Source organism: Brienomyrus brachyistius, chromosome 4, assembly GCF_023856365.1.
Source record: "Brienomyrus brachyistius isolate T26 chromosome 4, BBRACH_0.4, whole genome shotgun sequence".
Classification (NCBI taxonomy): Eukaryota; Metazoa; Chordata; class Actinopteri; order Osteoglossiformes; family Mormyridae; genus Brienomyrus; species Brienomyrus brachyistius.
The window spans coordinates 33559874-33572422 of record NC_064536.1 but is presented as its reverse complement, the minus strand read 5'-3'; the positions used below and the strand labels follow the sequence as shown (position 1 = coordinate 33572422).

Sequence of the window (12549 nt, the reverse complement as noted above, 5' to 3'; positions counted from 1 at the left end):
GACCTGGACCAGAACCAGACATACTGCTAGCAGGTTTGTGGAAAGATAAAAGATAATCGCTACGACACTTTTTCAACTTCGGCGTTGGTGGTATAGTGGCTAGCATAGCTGCCTTCCAAGCAGTTGACCCGGGTTCAATTCCCGGCCAACGCAGCCTTACTTATGACCTCATTCTCTGTGAGTGTCTTCAGGTGCTTATAGTCCAGCTGAACAGCATGTCATCAATAACCCGCTGCATTACAGAAATTAAAAGAAGCATTTCTCCATCAATCTATATGTCTGCCTTCCAGATGTGTTAGCACACTGGCAAACAGGGCTGCTTACGTCAGTGAAAACCTTGTTAGTACAGTCAGTAGCGCGTCAGTCTCATAATCTGAAGGTCGTGAGTTCGACCCTCACACAGGGCAGTTTACTTACTTGCTGAAACAGTTCCCATGCGTAGCTGCACTTTTACAAAATCACTCTCCCACAGATTCTAATGGATGTTTTTATGTCAATCATGTGGCATCAGTCCAGCGTACTTCCATAACTGTGCAAAAGAACTTCTTCAGAAGTAGATACCATTATTCGTCTCATAGCGGATCCACAAACCTTCCAATTTCAACGTCTAGCCCAAACTGATCTCAGATGCAAGCATCTGTACAGTCATCCGAATCCCATGGCTAAGATTTCACCTGCAACAGTAGCCAATCGAGCAACAACAAAATTCGGCAACAGCAAAATCTGTGACGAGGGCCATATACTTGTTGACTGTTACACTTGTATCACAACACCAGACCTGGACCAGAACCAGACATACTGCTAGCAGGTTTGTGGAAAGACAAAAGATAATCGCTACGAAGCTTTTTCAACTTCGTCCTAGGTGGAATAGTGGATAGCATAGCTGCCTACCAAGCAGTTGACCCGGGTTCGATTCCCGGCCAACGCAGCCTTACTTATGACCTCCTTCTCTGTGAGTGTCTTCAGGTGCTTATAGTCCAGCTGAACAGCATGTCATCAATAACCCGCTGCATTATAGAAACTGAAAAAAGCATTACTCCATCAATCTGTATATCTGCCTTCCAGATGAGTTAGCACACTGGCAAACAGGGCTGCTTACGTCAGTGAAAGCCTCGTTAGCGCAGTCGGTAGCGCGTCAGTCTCATAATCTGAAGGTCGTCAGTTCGACCCTCACACAGGGCAGTTTACTTACTTGCTGAAACAGTTCCCATGCATAGCTGCACTTTTACAAAATCACTCTCCCACAGATTCTAATGGATGTTTTTATGTCAATCATGTGGCATCAGTCCAGCGTACTTCCATAACTGTGCAAAAGAACTTCTTCAGAAGTAGATACCATTATTCGTCTCATAGCGGATCCACAAACCTTCCAATTTCAACGTCTAGCCCAAACTGATCTCAGATGCAAGCATCTGTACAGTCATCCGCATCCCATGGCTAAGATTTCACCTGCAACAGTAGCCAATCGAGCAACAACAAAATTCGGCAACAGCAAAATCTGTGACGAGGGCCATATACTTGTTGACTGTTACACTTGTATCACAACACCAGACCTGGACCAGAACCAGACATACTGCTAGCAGGTTTGTGGAAAGACAAAAGATAATCGCTACGAAGCTTTTTCAACTTCGTCCTAGGTGGAATAGTGGATAGCATAGCTGCCTACCAAGCAGTTGACCCGGGTTCGATTCCCGGCCAACGCAGCCTTACTTATGACCTCCTTCTCTGTGAGTGTCTTCAGGTGCTTATAGTCCAGCTGAACAGCATGTCATCAATAACCCGCTGCATTATAGAAACTGAAAAAAGCATTACTCCATCAATCTGTATATCTGCCTTCCAGATGAGTTAGCACACTGGCAAACAGGGCTGCTTACGTCAGTGAAAGCCTCGTTAGCGCAGTCGGTAGCGCGTCAGTCTCATAATCTGAAGGTCGTCAGTTCGACCCTCACACAGGGCAGTTTACTTACTTGCTGAAACAGTTCCCATGCATAGCTGCACTTTTACAAAATCACTCTCCCACAGATTCTAATGGATGTTTTTATGTCAATCATGTGGCATCAGTCCAGCGTACTTCCATAACTGTGCAAAAGAACTTCTTCAGAAGTAGATACCATTATTCGTCTCATAGCGGATCCACAAACCTTCCAATTTCAACGTCTAGCCCAAACTGATCTCAGATGCAAGCATCTGTACAGTCATCCGCATCCCATGGCTAAGATTTCACCTGCAACAGTAGCCAATCGAGCAACAACAAAATTCGGCAACAGCAAAATCTGTGACGAGGGCCATATACTTGTTGACTGTTACACTTGTATCACAACACCAGACCTGGACCAGAACCAGACATACTGCTAGCAGGTTTGTGGAAAGATAAAAGATAATCGCTACGACGCTTTTTCAACTTCGGCGTTGGTGGTATAGTGGCTAGCATAGCTGCCTTCCAAGCAGTTGACCCGGGTTCAATTCCCGGCCAACGCAGCCTTACTTATGACCTCATTCTCTGTGAGTGTCTTCAGGTGCTTATAGTCCAGCTGAACAGCATGTCATCAATAACCCGCTGCATTACAGAAATTAAAAGAAGCATTTCTCCATCAATCTATATATCTGCCTTCCAGATGTGTTAGCACACTGGCAAACAGGGCTGCTTACGTCAGTGAAAACCTTGTTAGTACAGTCAGTAGCGCGTCAGTCTCATAATCTGAAGGTCGTAAGTTCGACCCTCACACAGGGCAGTTTACTTACTTGCTGAAACAGTTCCCATGCGTAGCTGCACTTTTACAAAATCACTCTCCCACAGATTCTAATGGATGTTTTTATGTCAATCATGTGGCATCAGTCCAGCGTACTTCCATAACTGTGCAAAAGAACTTCTTCAGAAGTAGATACCATTATTCGTCTCATAGCGGATCCACAAACCTTCCAATTTCAACGTCTAGCCCAAACTGATCTCAGATGCAAGCATCTGTACAGTCATCCGAATCCCATGGCTAAGATTTCACCTGCAACAGTAGCCAATCGAGCAACAACAAAATTCGGCAACAGCAAAATCTGTGACGAGGGCCATATACTTGTTGACTGTTACACTTGTATCACAACACCAGACCTGGACCAGAACCAGACATACTGCTAGCAGGTTTGTGGAAAGACAAAAGATAATCGCTACGAAGCTTTTTCAACTTCGTCCTAGGTGGAATAGTGGATAGCATAGCTGCCTACCAAGCAGTTGACCCGGGTTCGATTCCCGGCCAACGCAGCCTTACTTATGACCTCCTTCTCTGTGAGTGTCTTCAGGTGCTTATAGTCCAGCTGAACAGCATGTCATCAATAACCCGCTGCATTATAGAAACTGAAAAAAGCATTACTCCATCAATCTGTATATCTGCCTTCCAGATGAGTTAGCACACTGGCAAACAGGGCTGCTTACGTCAGTGAAAGCCTCGTTAGCGCAGTCGGTAGCGCGTCAGTCTCATAATCTGAAGGTCGTCAGTTCGACCCTCACACAGGGCAGTTTACTTACTTGCTGAAACAGTTCCCATGCATAGCTGCACTTTTACAAAATCACTCTCCCACAGATTCTAATGGATGTTTTTATGTCAATCATGTGGCATCAGTCCAGCGTACTTCCATAACTGTGCAAAAGAACTTCTTCAGAAGTAGATACCATTATTCGTCTCATAGCGGATCCACAAACCTTCCAATTTCAACGTCTAGCCCAAACTGATCTCAGATGCAAGCATCTGTACAGTCATCCGCATCCCATGGCTAAGATTTCACCTGCAACAGTAGCCAATCGAGCAACAACAAAATTCGGCAACAGCAAAATCTGTGACGAGGGCCATATACTTGTTGACTGTTACACTTGTATCACAACACCAGACCTGGACCAGAACCAGACATACTGCTAGCAGGTTTGTGGAAAGATAAAAGATAATCGCTACGACGCTTTTTCAACTTCGGCGTTGGTGGTATAGTGGCTAGCATAGCTGCCTTCCAAGCAGTTGACCCGGGTTCAATTCCCGGCCAACGCAGCCTTACTTATGACCTCATTCTCTGTGAGTGTCTTCAGGTGCTTATAGTCCAGCTGAACAGCATGTCATCAATAACCCGCTGCATTACAGAAATTAAAAGAAGCATTTCTCCATCAATCTATATATCTGCCTTCCAGATGTGTTAGCACACTGGCAAACAGGGCTGCTTACGTCAGTGAAAACCTTGTTAGTACAGTCAGTAGCGCGTCAGTCTCATAATCTGAAGGTCGTAAGTTCGACCCTCACACAGGGCAGTTTACTTACTTGCTGAAACAGTTCCCATGCGTAGCTGCACTTTTACAAAATCACTCTCCCACAGATTCTAATGGATGTTTTTATGTCAATCATGTGGCATCAGTCCAGCGTACTTCCATAACTGTGCAAAAGAACTTCTTCAGAAGTAGATACCATTATTCGTCTCATAGCGGATCCACAAACCTTCCAATTTCAACGTCTAGCCCAAACTGATCTCAGATGCAAGCATCTGTACAGTCATCCGAATCCCATGGCTAAGATTTCACCTGCAACAGTAGCCAATCGAGCAACAACAAAATTCGGCAACAGCAAAATCTGTGACGAGGGCCATATACTTGTTGACTGTTACACTTGTATCACAACACCAGACCTGGACCAGAACCAGACATACTGCTAGCAGGTTTGTGGAAAGACAAAAGATAATCGCTACGAAGCTTTTTCAACTTCGTCCTAGGTGGAATAGTGGATAGCATAGCTGCCTACCAAGCAGTTGACCCGGGTTCGATTCCCGGCCAACGCAGCCTTACTTATGACCTCCTTCTCTGTGAGTGTCTTCAGGTGCTTATAGTCCAGCTGAACAGCATGTCATCAATAACCCGCTGCATTATAGAAACTGAAAAAAGCATTACTCCATCAATCTGTATATCTGCCTTCCAGATGAGTTAGCACACTGGCAAACAGGGCTGCTTACGTCAGTGAAAGCCTCGTTAGCGCAGTCGGTAGCACGTCAGTCTCATAATCTGAAGGTCGTCAGTTCGACCCTCACACAGGGCAGTTTACTTACTTGCTGAAACAGTTCCCATGCGTAGCTGCACTTTTACAAAATCACTCTCCCACAGATTCTAATTGATGTTTTTATGTCACTCATGTTGCATGAGCCCAGCGTACTTCCATAACTGTGCAAAGAACTTCTTCAGAAGTAGATACCATTACTCGTCTCATAGCGGATCCACAAACCTTCCAATTTCAACGTCTAGCCCAAACTGATCTCAGATGCAAGCATCTGTACAGTCATCCGCATCCCATGGCTAAGATTTCACCTGCAACAGTAGCCAATCGAGGAACAACAAAATTCGGCAACAGCAAAATCTGTGACGAGGGCAATATACTTGTTGACTGTTACACTTGTATCACAACACCAGACCTGGACCAGAACCAGACATACTGCTAGCAGGTTTGTGGAAAGATAAAAGATAATCGCTACAAAGCTGTTTCAACTTTGGCGTTGGTGGTATAGTGGCTAGCATAGCTGCCTTCCAAGCAGTTGACCTGGGTTCGATTCCCGGCCAACGCAGCCTTACTTATGACCTCCTTCTCTGTGAGTGTCTTCAGGTGCTTATAGTCCAGCTGAACAGCATGTCATCAATAACCTGCTGCGTTATAGAAACTGAAACAAGCATTACTCCATCAATCTATATATCTGCCTTCCAGATGTGTTAGCACACTGGCAAACAGGGCTGCTTACGTCAGTGAAAACCTTGTTAGTACAGTCAGTTGCGCGTCAGTCTCATAATCTGAAGGTCGTAAGTTCGACCCTCACACAGGGCAGTTTACTTACTTGCTGAAACAGTTCCCATGCATAGCTGCACTTTTACAAAATCACTCTCCCACAGATTCTAATGGATGTTTTTATGTCAATCATGTGGCATCAGTCCAGCGTACTTCCATAACTGTGCAAAAGAACTTCTTCAGAAGTAGATACCATTATTCGTCTCATAGCGGATCCACAAACCTTCCAATTTCAACGTCTAGCCCAAACTGATCTCAGATGCAAGCATCTGTACAGTCATCCGAATCCCATGGCTAAGATTTCACCTGCAACAGTAGCCAATCGAGCAACAACAAAATTCGGCAACAGCAAAATCTGTGACGAGGGCCATATACTTGTTGACTGTTACACTTGTATCACAACACCAGACCTGGACCAGAACCAGACATACTGCTAGCAGGTTTGTGGAAAGACAAAAGATAATCGCTACGAAGCTTTTTCAACTTCGTCCTAGGTGGAATAGTGGATAGCATAGCTGCCTACCAAGCAGTTGACCCGGGTTCGATTCCCGGCCAACGCAGCCTTACTTATGACCTCCTTCTCTGTGAGTGTCTTCAGGTGCTTATAGTCCAGCTGAACAGCATGTCATCAATAACCCGCTGCATTATAGAAACTGAAAAAAGCATTACTCCATCAATCTGTATATCTGCCTTCCAGATGAGTTAGCACACTGGCAAACAGGGCTGCTTACGTCAGTGAAAGCCTCGTTAGCGCAGTCGGTAGCACGTCAGTCTCATAATCTGAAGGTCGTCAGTTCGACCCTCACACAGGGCAGTTTACTTACTTGCTGAAACAGTTCCCATGCGTAGCTGCACTTTTACAAAATCACTCTCCCACAGATTCTAATTGATGTTTTTATGTCACTCATGTTGCATGAGCCCAGCGTACTTCCATAACTGTGCAAAGAACTTCTTCAGAAGTAGATACCATTACTCGTCTCATAGCGGATCCACAAACCTTCCAATTTCAACGTCTAGCCCAAACTGATCTCAGATGCAAGCATCTGTACAGTCATCCGCATCCCATGGCTAAGATTTCACCTGCAACAGTAGCCAATCGAGGAACAACAAAATTCGGCAACAGCAAAATCTGTGACGAGGGCAATATACTTGTTGACTGTTACACTTGTATCACAACACCAGACCTGGACCAGAACCAGACATACTGCTAGCAGGTTTGTGGAAAGATAAAAGATAATCGCTACAAAGCTGTTTCAACTTTGGCGTTGGTGGTATAGTGGCTAGCATAGCTGCCTTCCAAGCAGTTGACCTGGGTTCGATTCCCGGCCAACGCAGCCTTACTTATGACCTCCTTCTCTGTGAGTGTCTTCAGGTGCTTATAGTCCAGCTGAACAGCATGTCATCAATAACCTGCTGCGTTATAGAAACTGAAACAAGCATTACTCCATCAATCTATATATCTGCCTTCCAGATGTGTTAGCACACTGGCAAACAGGGCTGCTTACGTCAGTGAAAACCTTGTTAGTACAGTCAGTTGCGCGTCAGTCTCATAATCTGAAGGTCGTAAGTTCGACCCTCACACAGGGCAGTTTACTTACTTGCTGAAACAGTTCCCATGCATAGCTGCACTTTTACAAAATCACTCTCCCACAGATTCTAATGGATGTTTTTATGTCAATCATGTGGCATCAGTCCAGCGTACTTCCATAACTGTGCAAAAGAACTTCTTCAGAAGTAGATACCATTATTCGTCTCATAGCGGATCCACAAACCTTCCAATTTCAACGTCTAGCCCAAACTGATCTCAGATGCAAGCATCTGTACAGTCATCCGCATCCCATGGCTAAGATTTCACCTGCAACAGTAGCCAATCGAGCAACAACAAAATTCGGCAACAGCAAAATCTGTGACGAGGGCCATATACTTGTTGACTGTTACACTTGTATCACAACACCAGACCTGGACCAGAACCAGATATACTGCTAGCAGGTTTGTGGAAAGATAAAAGATAATCGCTACGAAGCTTTTTCAACTTCGGCGTTGGTGGTATAGTGGCTAGCATAGCTGCCTTCCAAGCAGTTGACCCGGGTTCAATTCCCGGCCAACGCAGCCTTACTTATGACCTCCTTCTCTGTGAGTGTCTTCAGGTGCTTATAGTCCAGCTGAACAGCATGTCATCAATAACCTGCTGCGTTATAGAAACTGAAACAAGCATTACTCCATCAATCTATATATCTGCCTTCCAGATGAGTTAGCACACTGGCAAACAGGGCTGCTTACGTCAGTGAAAGCCTCGTTAGCGCAGTCGGTAGCGTGTCAGTCTCATAATCTGAAGGTCGTAAGTTCGACCCTCACACAGGGCAGTTTACTTACTTGCTGAAACAGTTCCCATGCGTAGCTGCACTTTTACAAAATCACTCTCCCACAGATTCTAATGGATGTTTTTATGTCAATCATGTGGCATCAGTCCAGCGTACTTCCATAACTGTGCAAAAGAACTTCTTCAGAAGTAGATACCATTATTCGTCTCATAGCGGATCCACAAACCTTCCAATTTCAACGTCTAGCCCAAACTGATCTCAGATGCAAGCATCTGTACAGTCATCCGAATCCCATGGCTAAGATTTCACCTGCAACAGTAGCCAATCGAGCAACAACAAAATTCGGCAACAGCAAAATCTGTGACGAGGGCCATATACTTGTTGACTGTTACACTTGTATCACAACACCAGACCTGGACCAGAACCAGACATACTGCTAGCAGGTTTGTGGAAAGACAAAAGATAATCGCTACGAAGCTTTTTCAACTTCGTCCTAGGTGGAATAGTGGATAGCATAGCTGCCTACCAAGCAGTTGACCCGGGTTCGATTCCCGGCCAACGCAGCCTTACTTATGACCTCCTTGTCTGTGAGTGTCTTCAGGTGCTTATAGTCCAGCTGAACAGCATGTCATCAATAACCCGCTGCATTATAGAAACTGAAAAAAGCATTACTCCATCAATCTGTATATCTGCCTTCCAGATGAGTTAGCACACTGGCAAACAGGGCTGCTTACGTCAGTGAAAGCCTCGTTAGCGCAGTCGGTAGCGCGTCAGTCTCATAATCTGAAGGTCGTAAGTTCGACCCTCACACGGGGCAGTTTATTTACTTGCTGAAACAGTTCCCATGCATAGCTGCACTTTTACAAAATCACTCTCCCACAGACTCTAATAGATGTTTTTATGTCACTCATGTTGCATGAGCCCAGCGTACTTCCATAACTGTGCAAAGAACTTCTTCAGAAGTAGATACCATTACTCCTCTCATAGCGGATCCACAAACCTTCCAATTTCAACGTCTAGCCCAAACTGATCTCAGATGCAAGCATCTGTACAGTCATCCGCATCCCATGGCTAAGATTTCACCTGCAACAGTAGCCAATCGAGCAACAACAAAATTCGGCAACAGCAAAATCTGTGACGAGGGCAATATACTTGTTGACTGTTACACTTGTATCACAACACCAGACCTGGACCAGAACCAGACATACTGCTAGCAGGTTTGTGGAAAGATAAAAGATAATCGCTACGACGCTTTTTCAACTTCGGCGTTGGTGGTATAGTGGCTAGCATAGCTGCCTTCCAAGCAGTTGACCCGGGTTCAATTCCCGGCCAACGCAGCCTTACTTATGACCTCATTCTCTGTGAGTGTCTTCAGGTGCTTATAGTCCAGCTGAACAGCATGTCATCAATAACCCGCTGCATTACAGAAATTAAAAGAAGCATTTCTCCATCAATCTATATATCTGCCTTCCAGATGTGTTAGCACACTGGCAAACAGGGCTGCTTACGTCAGTGAAAACCTTGTTAGTACAGTCAGTAGCGCGTCAGTCTCATAATCTGAAGGTCGTAAGTTCGACCCTCACACAGGGCAGTTTACTTACTTGCTGAAACAGTTCCCATGCATAGCTGCACTTTTACAAAATCACTCTCCCACAGATTCTAATGGATGTTTTTATGTCAATCATGTGGCATCAGTCCAGCGTACTTCCATAACTGTGCAAAAGAACTTCTTCAGAAGTAGATACCATTATTCGTCTCATAGCGGATCCACAAACCTTCCAATTTCAACGTCTAGCCCAAACTGATCTCAGATGCAAGCATCTGTACAGTCATCCGCATCCCATGGCTAAGATTTCACCTGCAACAGTAGCCAATCGAGCAACAACAAAATTCGGCAACAGCAAAATCTGTAACGAGGGCCATATACTTGTTGACTGTTACACTTGTATCACAACACCAGACCTGGACCAGAACCAGATATACTGCTAGCAGGTTTGTGGAAAGATAAAAGATAATCGCTACGAAGCTTTTTCAACTTTGGCGTTGGTGGTATAGTGGCTAGCATAGCTGCCTTCCAAGCAGTTGACCCGGGTTCAATTCCCGGCCAACGCAGCCTTACTGATGACCTCCTTCTCTGTGAGTGTCTTCAGGTGCTTATAGTCCAGCTGAACAGCATGTCATCAATAACCCGCTGCATTATAGAAACTGAAAGAAGCATTACTCCATCAATCTATATATCTGCCTTCCAGATGTGTTAGCACACTGGCAAACAGGGCTGCTTACGTCAGTGAAAGCCTCGTTAGCGCAGTCGGTAGCGCGTCAGTCTCATAATCTGAAGGTCATAAGTTCGACCCTCACACAGGGCAGTTTACTTACTTGCTGAAACAGTTCCCATGCATAGCTGCACTTTTACAAAATCACTCTCCCACAGACTCTAATAGATGTTTTTATGTCACTCATGTTGCATGAGCCCAGCGTACTTCCATAACTGTGCAAAGAACTTCTTCAGAAGTAGATACCATTACTCGTCTCATAGCGGATCCACAAACCTTCCAATTTCAACGTCTAGCCCAAACTGATCTCAGATGCAAGCATCTGTACAGTCATCCGCATCCCATGGCTAAGATTTCACCTGCAACAGTAGCCAATCGAGCAACAACAAAATTCGGCAACAGCAAAATCTGTGACGAGGGCAATATACTTGTTGACTGTTACACTTGTATCACAACACCAGACCTGGACCAGAACCAGACATACTGCTAGCAGGTTTGTGGAAAGATAAAAGATAATCGCTACGAAACTTTTTCAACTTCGGCGTTGGTGGTATAGTGGCTAGCATAGCTGCCTTCCAAGCAGTTGACCCGGGTTCGATTCCCGGCCAACGCAGCCTTACTTATGACCTCATTCTCTGTGAGTGTCTTCAGGTGCTTATAGTCCAGCTGAACAGCATGTCATCAATAACCCGCTGCATTACAGAAATTAAAAGAAGCATTTCTCCATCAATCTATATATCTGCCTTCCAGATGTGTTAGCACACTGGCAAACAGGGCTGCTTACGTCAGTGAAAACCTTGTTAGTACAGTCAGTAGCGCGTCAGTCTCATAATCTGAAGGTCGTAAGTTCGACCCTCACACAGGGCAGTTTACTTACTTGCTGAAACAGTTCCCATGCATAGCTGCACTTTTACAAAATCACTCTCCCACAGATTCTAATGGATGTTTTTATGTCAATCATGTGGCATCAGTCCAGAATACTTCCATAACTGTGCAAAAGAACTTCTTCAGAAGTAGATACCATTATTCGTCTCATAGCGGATCCACAAACCTTCCAATTTCAACGTCTAGCCCAAACTGATCTCAGATGCAAGCATCTGTACAGTCATCCGCATCCCATGGCTAAGATTTCACCTGCAACAGTAGCCAATCGAGCAACAACAAAATTCGGCAACAGCAAAATCTGTGACGAGGGCCATATACTTGTTGACTGTTACACTTGTATCACAACACCAGACCTGGACCAGAACCAGATATACTGCTAGCAGGTTTGTGGAAAGATAAAAGATAATCGCTACGAAGCTTTTTCAACTTCGGCGTTAGTGGTATAGTGGCTAGCATAGCTGCCTTCCAAGCAGTTGACCCGGGTTCAATTCCCGGCCAACGCAGCCTTACTGATGACCTCCTTCTCTGTGAGTGTCTTCAGGTGCTTATAGTCCAGCTGAACAGCATGTCATCAATAACCCGCTGCGTTACAGAAATTAAAAGAAGCATTTCTCCATCAATCTATATATCTGCCTTCCAGATGTGTTAGCACACTGGCAAACAGGGCTGCTTACGTCAGTGAAAGCCTCGTTAGCGCAGTCGGTAGCGCGTCAGTCTCATAATCTGAAGGTCGTAAGTTCGACCCTCACACAGGGCAGTTTACTTACTTGCTGAAACAGTTCCCATGCATAGCTGCACTTTTACAAAATCACTCTCCCACAGACTCTAATAGATGTTTTTATGTCACTCATGTTGCATGAGCCCAGCGTACTTCCATAACTGTGCAAAGAACTTCTTCAGAAGTAGATACCATTACTCGTCTCATAGCGGATCCACAAACCTTCCAATTTCAACGTCTAGCCCAAACTGATCTCAGATGCAAGCATCTGTACAGTCATCCGCATCCCATGGCTAAGATTTCACCTGCAACAGTAGCCAATCGAGCAACAACAAAATTCGGCAACAGCAAAATCTGTGACGAGGGCAATATACTTGTTGACTGTTACACTTGTATCACAACACCAGACCTGGACCAGAACCAGACATACTGCTAGCAGGTTTGTGGAAAGATAAAAGATAATCGCTACGACGCTTTTTCAACTTCGGCGTTGGTGGTATAGTGGCTAGCATAGCTGCCTTCCAAGCAGTTGACCCGGGTTCAATTCCCGGCCAACGCAG

At 45.0% G+C, this 12549-nt stretch overlaps 1 long non-coding RNA gene and 11 other non-coding genes across 12 annotated transcripts in view; 11 read left to right on the top strand and 1 right to left on the bottom strand.

The window, feature by feature from the left end:
* LOC125740368 (uncharacterized) overlaps nt 1-12549 on the bottom strand; it is a 49886-nt gene that overhangs the window by 31998 nt on the left and 5339 nt on the right. The window lies entirely within an intron of this gene.
* trnag-ucc (transfer RNA glycine (anticodon UCC)) lies at nt 82-153 on the top strand. Its single transcript has one exon. It is a non-coding gene; the product is annotated as a tRNA-Gly (tRNA).
* Nucleotides 2407-2478, top strand: trnag-ucc (transfer RNA glycine (anticodon UCC)). Its single transcript has one exon. It is a non-coding gene; the product is annotated as a tRNA-Gly (tRNA).
* Nucleotides 3957-4028, top strand: trnag-ucc (transfer RNA glycine (anticodon UCC)). Its single transcript has one exon. It is a non-coding gene; the product is annotated as a tRNA-Gly (tRNA).
* On the top strand, nt 5506-5577 carry trnag-ucc (transfer RNA glycine (anticodon UCC)). Its single transcript has one exon. It is a non-coding gene; the product is annotated as a tRNA-Gly (tRNA).
* On the top strand, nt 7055-7126 carry trnag-ucc (transfer RNA glycine (anticodon UCC)). The gene has a single exon. It is a non-coding gene; the product is annotated as a tRNA-Gly (tRNA).
* Nucleotides 7830-7901, top strand: trnag-ucc (transfer RNA glycine (anticodon UCC)). Its single transcript has one exon. It is a non-coding gene; the product is annotated as a tRNA-Gly (tRNA).
* trnam-cau (transfer RNA methionine (anticodon CAU)) lies at nt 8858-8930 on the top strand. Its single transcript has one exon. It is a non-coding gene; the product is annotated as a tRNA-Met (tRNA).
* Nucleotides 9379-9450, top strand: trnag-ucc (transfer RNA glycine (anticodon UCC)). The gene has a single exon. It is a non-coding gene; the product is annotated as a tRNA-Gly (tRNA).
* trnag-ucc (transfer RNA glycine (anticodon UCC)) lies at nt 10154-10225 on the top strand. The gene has a single exon. It is a non-coding gene; the product is annotated as a tRNA-Gly (tRNA).
* Nucleotides 10928-10999, top strand: trnag-ucc (transfer RNA glycine (anticodon UCC)). The gene has a single exon. It is a non-coding gene; the product is annotated as a tRNA-Gly (tRNA).
* On the top strand, nt 12477-12548 carry trnag-ucc (transfer RNA glycine (anticodon UCC)). The gene has a single exon. It is a non-coding gene; the product is annotated as a tRNA-Gly (tRNA).